This window comes from Alligator sinensis, unplaced genomic scaffold (genome assembly GCF_000455745.1).
Source record: "Alligator sinensis unplaced genomic scaffold, ASM45574v1 scaffold1201_1, whole genome shotgun sequence".
NCBI lineage: Eukaryota > Metazoa > Chordata > Crocodylia > Alligatoridae > Alligator > Alligator sinensis.
In genome coordinates this window covers 175912-182512 of record NW_005842690.1, presented here as the reverse complement: position 1 = coordinate 182512, position 6601 = coordinate 175912, and the positions used below count along the sequence as shown (strand labels likewise).

The 6601-nt window shown below is 44.3% G+C and overlaps 1 protein-coding gene across 2 annotated transcripts in view; it reads right to left on the bottom strand.

Moving 5' to 3' along the window:
• RAB31 (RAB31, member RAS oncogene family) overlaps positions 1–6381 on the bottom strand; it is a 134484-nt gene extending 128103 nt beyond the window's left edge. Inside the window, exons 1-2 of one of the 2 annotated variants that reach the window (XM_025215967.1) lie at positions 6046–6381; positions 5789–5952 (exon numbers count right to left, since the gene is read on the bottom strand). The gene's annotated coding sequence lies outside the window, so the exon portion shown is untranslated. Of the gene's footprint in view, positions 1–5788 lie in introns of both variants that reach the window. The other variant, XM_025215966.1, reaches the window with a different exon arrangement.
• Positions 6382–6601: the final 220 nt, after the last annotated feature.

Genomic DNA, 6601 nt, shown 5'->3' with positions numbered 1-6601 from the left:
CAGCTGGGCACTCTGGCCGCAAGCAGGGAGGTGTTGGGGAAATACACGGAGTGCCTGGCCAGCTCCACATCTCCCCGCTCATGGCCAGAGTACCCAGCCAGGGACAGGTGAAACCAAAGCAGCTCTAGCAGCCATTAAGGGAAGCCACACATGGAGGTGCCAGCCAGGAGCAGGGAGATGTGGAGCCAGCTGCGCACTCAGGACACTCAGTGTTTTTCACTCTAAGGGGGCAAGCAGGATCCGTGCCCCCAAATCTGTACGGGGGGCAGGCTGTGGGTTTGAGCTCCCTCCCTGCTCCCTGCCGTGGGACTGTTGTAGCCCTGCAGGCAAGACCCAGCAAGGCTGGGAACAGTGGGGCCACGCCAGGATCTCCTTGCCCCCCACTGCACCTGCCACTGCTCTGAGTGGTGGAGCTCCACACCGCTTCCCTCAGTACAGCCCTGCATGCGTCACTGGGGCAGCATGGAGCAAGCAGCTGACAGAAGATCCCCATGCGGCTCCTCTCTCCCCAGCCATGCCGGGTCATGGGGAGGGGAGCCCTACTCCCCTCCCCACGACTCGGTGCAGCTGGGGAGAGAGGAGCCGCGTGGGGATCTCCTAGCAGCTGCTCACTCTGCGCTGCCCCAGTGATGCGCCTCCTGTACGCGGGGCTACACTGAGGAAAGCGGCATGGGGCTCCATCACTCCGAGCAGCAGCAGGTGCAGGAGGCACAGCGGGGGGCAAGGAGATCCTGGCACGGCCCTGCTGTTCCCGGCTATGCTGGGTCTTGCCTGCAGGGCTACAGAAGCCCTGCGATGGGGAAGCAGGGAGGGAGCTCAAGCCCGCAGCCTGCCCCCCATACAGATCTGGGGGCACGGGTCCCCCTTGCTCCCCAGGAGTACACATGTCACCCAGGAGCCAGCCCCACCCCTGCCCAAGTTAGCAGAAGGTAGCAGTAATGGGGGAGCTGGCTCCATACTCCTACTGCAGCTGCCTTCTGTTGGGGGCAGGGAGCTGTGGACCTGGGTCCCTGGTCCCATAGCCCTGGCAGCTGGGGGCCCCCTCTGGCAAGACAAGGGGGCAGGCGCTGTGGGTGAGAGGCAAGGGGCACAAGCAGGGCCGGAGGGCTGTTGTGGGGGCAAAGAGGGGCACCAGTAGGGCTGAGGAGGCTGTGGGGGAAAGTGAGGGGCGCCAGCAGGGATGGTGGGGGGGGCCTTTAATTTTAATTATGGATTTGGGGATTTTTATCAGAGAATTTGCAGCTTTTTATCATGGAAAACCAGGATCCCTGCTAATGAGAATGAGCAACACTTTCCTAGGAGGAATTTTCATTAGACTTATTTGTTGCTTTTGGCAGTAAGTGCATAAGTTTGAAAGATATAGATATACATCTTTCAGGGTACAGCTATTAATTGATATACAGTTTTATTCTCCTTTAGAATTTACTTAAGCATTGTGATAACACAGACAGAGATTTTCCAATATGTAGGTGCACATTGGAGCCTGGATACATACCAACGTGGATGAAACATTCTATGCCTCTACAGAAGAATATAAATATGTATTCTTGCAGCCAAGCCGGAGTTTTATGTTTATGCATGAAAGACTGTATCAATTGGCCCATGTACAAGGTCAAAATAGGCATTCAACTCATGTTTTGCATATGCACATACTGGTATTTGCAGAAATTGGGATTTACCTGTACATAGTGTAGTTTACCTGTTTTCAAAACCTGGGCCTATGTGACCATATTGGTTAGATTTAATTTTATGAAAAGGAAAAGATGTTATTAAAGAAGGAAATACTACCTTATGACAACTATGGTATTAAGCGTTCCCTTACTTTTCAATGAACTTCACGTAGTTTTTTTTAAACAAAATTGTCTGTTCCAAAGAAAAAGTGTGAAACAAAATTGAGTTCTACACAAGTGTTTTTATAAATACAAAAGATAAACGCTTAAGAATACTTTGTTTAATTTCTGGTTAGTCCTTAGAAGAAAAAAGTTGTATTAAATGATTAGGAAAAGTCCACAAATCAGAAGCTTTCAGTGAGTAGATGTGAACAGTAAGGAATCAATCATCTTATGACCACCTGAAAGCACCACAAGATTTTACACGGAAGGGTTTTGATTGCTTTGTGCAATTTGCCTGAGCCAGTTACCTTAGCAAAGCCTAAAATGATATTCAAGTGGTATATACAAAATGGAGTTTAATATTAATTCTACTTCCTCCTTTTGGTAGGAAGATTAAAAATTTAATTTTCTCTGAATCACCAGAAGAAAAGTGACAGCTCTTCAGTCAATAATGAGTTGGTACAAAAAGATAAAAACAAAATAAAAAAAATAACCCACACACATGATTTGTAACATTCTGGAAAGTAAAAAGAAAAAAAAGAACTAACAGATAACAACAACTTGCACATTATTTACTGATTACAGCCGCATTGTACATCAAGACGCTCCACAATTCAAAAAGGATGTGGAGAAGCTTGAGAGAGTCCAGAGAAGAGCCACGCGCGTGATCAGAGGTCAGGGAAGCAGACCCTACGATGACAGGCTGAGAGCCCGGGGGCTCTTTAGCCTGAAAAAGCGCAGGCTCAGGGGTGATCTGATGGCCACCTACAAGTTTATCAGGGGTGACCACCAGCATCTGGGGGAACGTTTGTTCACCAGAGCGCCCCAAGGGATGACGAGGTCGAATGGTCACAAACTACTTCAAGATCGTTTCAGGCTGGACATAAGGAAGAACTTCTTTACTGTCCGAGCCCCCAAGGTCTGGAACAGCCTGCCACCGGAGGTGGTCCTTCTGAACCCTGTTATTTTTCAAAACTATTTGGAGAATAGAGAGTGAGTTCTGAATGCCAGCAAGCAACTCTGCCTCTACTGAACCAAGCGGAGAAAGCAGTTGCACTTGAATTTCCCAATTGCCAATTCTCCTTTTTCCTTTCTAACACCAGAATGGAAAGAGCTTTTAGCAAAACTCTCTCTCTAACTTTAGCGGCTGCTCCAGTACCATATAAGGAGACGGGCCATTTCCAAGATCCAAAATATTGAGGGTTTCAGGAGGTTGAGAAAATGGCGAGTTCATATTTATACAGAAACAAGTGGTATGTCAATCCAAATCACAGAACCCGTGCAAAATGCACTCTCTGACAGGAACGCCGCTAAGCAGCGGCGTTCAGCGCCTCGTTTTTAGGCAATCGTCAGGTAAAGCTCCATCTAGAATAGATTGAACTAAAGCAAGATGACAGGAACTGGGAACCCCCAAATCCGAAAGAAATAGCTTTAGGGATGAAAAAGGAGAGTGTGTAAATAGCAAAAGTAGAGGTACCACATTTTGGAGCCAATTGCTTTAGAGAATAAGTGTGTTTTTAAAAACGGATTAAAATAGATTTCTGCAATGGAGGAGCAGGGAGTGCACAAACATTTTTATTTTTGCTCTCAAGCAAATCCCGGGACGTCATTCTCCCCCTGTACTCGGCCTTAGTGAGGCCGCAGCTGGAGTACTGTGTCCAGTTTTGGGCTCCACAATTCAAAAAGGATGTGGAGAAGCTTGAGAGAGTCCAGAGAAGAGCCACGCGCATGATCAGAGGTCAGGGAAGCAGACCCTACGATGACAGGCTGAGAGCCGTGGGGCTCTTTAGCCTGAAAAAGCGCAGGCTTAGGGGTGATCTGATGGCCACCTACAAGTTTATCAGGGGTGACCACCAGCATCTGGGGGAACGTTTGTTCACCAGAGCGCCCCAAGGGATGACGAGGTCGAATGGTCACAAACTACTTCAAGATCGTTTCAGGCTGGACATAAGGAAGAACTTCTTTACTGTCCGAGCCCCCAAGGTCTGGAACAGCCTGCCACCGGAGGTGGTTCAAGCGCCTTCATTGAACACCTTCAAGATGAAACTGGATGCTTATCTTGCTGGGATCCTATGACCCCAGCTGACTTCCTGCCCTTTGGGCGGGGGGGCTGGACTCGATGATCTTCCGAGGTCCCTTCCAGCCCTGATGTCTATGAAATCTATGAAAGACTTGATTTAGTAAACAAGTATAATCAGTAACTTCTATATAAAAGTTAAGCACAACCTGACACACAGTGTTCTGAACAAGACAGCTACACAAAAAAAACCCTGTTGGGAGTGGTTATTAGTAGCAAGAGGTTTCTAATTTCAAAAGCTTTTTTAATTAGCAAAAAAACAAAACTTCTGGACCATGTTCTATCTTCTGTTATGCTTGAGCAATCTTGATGCTTTCAGTCTGGTTGTGCTGGTGAAACTGAAAGAAGAATTTATTTTTTCCTAGAAGGATGTTTCAGGTCAAAAAGCAATTGAGTCATTTTACTAAGTAATTTCACCCAGAACCTTTGGAAGATATGAATAATAATAAGTAGTATTGGAAATTCTTTAGGAAAGCATTAGATCTAAGGTCAAAATGAAATTATGGACTCTGCAGCATGAGGTCTATAGCAGATCTATTGTTTAAATGTGTGCTTAACTGCCTGTGTTGTAACAATCTGAATACCACCATTTGTAAGAGACTCACTGAGCCCTTTTAAAACTAAACAGGAAAAGGTTCCTAAACATTTGTGTTTACCAATACAAAAAGAAACAAATGCGATTTCTCCATAGATATACAATTGATTTTTCTAAGCAATTCCCACCCCATCCCTCAATAAATCCAAGTCCTCTGCATTCTTCTCTTAGCCTGACCCTTTCAGTGGTATATCAGGAAAATGGGACTGTGGACATTCCATATTTAGGCTAAGAGAAGCCTTTCTGGTATTTTTTTAAATATTTATTTATTTATTTTAGTAACAGGAATGAACAAGAGACAGAATGAATCATTAACAGGAAAAGAGGCCATCAGTGACTCAATCTTCTTTGTTCGCTCAGATTCCCATTCAGTAAATAAAATTAAAAAGTTCGTAAGATGTTTGTACATTTAACAAAAACAAAACTGTCGTCCTTTTCCTGTCATCCCTGGGTTTCTGCACCTCTCTTGTTAGAGCTTTGCTGGGGGGGGGGTTAGGTTTTTTCTTCTTGATTTGGGCCACAATATTCCAACTGATTATGTGAATGGCCTTCTGCATTCAAGTGGAGGCAAACTGGCTTTACTGCAGTCCTGTGTCAGTATGAATACTCCTATGAATAGATCCAGTTGCTGTACAGTTCTTAGATTGTTATTTCTTTCATCAGGTAAGCTCTTTACTTTAATGTTTACATGACCATATACATGGTGCCCTACTTTGGACTGAAACCTCGAAGGACCACAACATAAACAACAACATAAACGTTTCTGGACGTAGATCAGGGTTAATTTGGTTTGGTTTATGAACATTAGTAGAATTTAAAGTTTTTCAGTCACACACACTTTCAGTATAATGGCTAAATTAAAAGGTACATTAAGTGGTTCACAGTTTTACAGAAATATTTTGTGACAACAAATTGGTCTGTATCCTGTGCAACCCAGGCCCTCACCTTTTTCCTTAGTTTATCATGCCATCAAGATGGAATGCCAGAGAAATTTGCTTCTCCTTAAAATTAGCAGGCAACCTAAATTACACAACCACCTAAATTAGAACTCGGACTTCTCAGTGGTCTGTAAGTACAAATACCTCAAATTGATACATGGTGCTGGAATCTGATTGACCATGTCAATAATTCAGCTAAAACTTCTTCATTTAATCCAAAGGCCAGTAGTAGTTATCTCTTAGGAACTTTTTAAAATGTTATAAAAATACTAGTTATGTATCACAGCAATTATCAATGTCTGAATCCACATAGTTACATTTACAAGCATCTGATTAGAATACTTACAATTTGGGCACACAAGGAAAAAATTCTAGCTGTCCTATGCTGGCTGGGTCCAGCAGATCCAGCTCAAATTAGCAGAGAGCCCTTCTCTTGCTCAAGATATTCCTTGTTCACTCTTAGTCCATTTGTAGAGGTACACTGATATATTGGTCCATATCAGATCAGCACTGATGGGGCAAGCAGGGGATTCAACAGACTTTAGAAAGGCATTTGAAACTGTCTGTCATTACATCCTCATCAGAAAGCAAAGATGAACGTACTATAAGGTGGATACAAAGTTGGTTGGATCATCCTGCTCAACAAGCAGTCATCAATGGCTCAATGTCTATTTGGAAGCAAGTATCAGTGGGGCTCCCCTATGGTCTGTCCTGGGTCCAGTGTTGTTTAATAGCTTCATTAATGTTCTGGAAAAAGGGATCAAATGCACGCTAAGCAAACTTGCAGATGAAACCAAGTTGGGTGGAGTTACAAAAACTCAGAAGGGTAGGACTAGGATACATAATGACCTGGATAAATGAGAAATGGTCTACAATCAAGCAGATGAAATTCAACAAGAACAAGCATAAGTCCTGCATTTGGAACAGAATAATTCCATGCACAAATACAAACTGGGGAACAACTGGCTGGGCTGCAGTACTGTAGAGGAGGACCTGGGGGTTACAGTGGACCAGAAGCTGAATGAGAGCCAACACTGTGCTTTTGTTACAAAACAAGCCAACAGCATACTGGGTTGTATCAAGCAGTGTCACTTGCAAATTAAGGAAAGTAATTATTTCACTCTATTTAGCACTGGTGAGGCCTCACCTGGATTCCTGT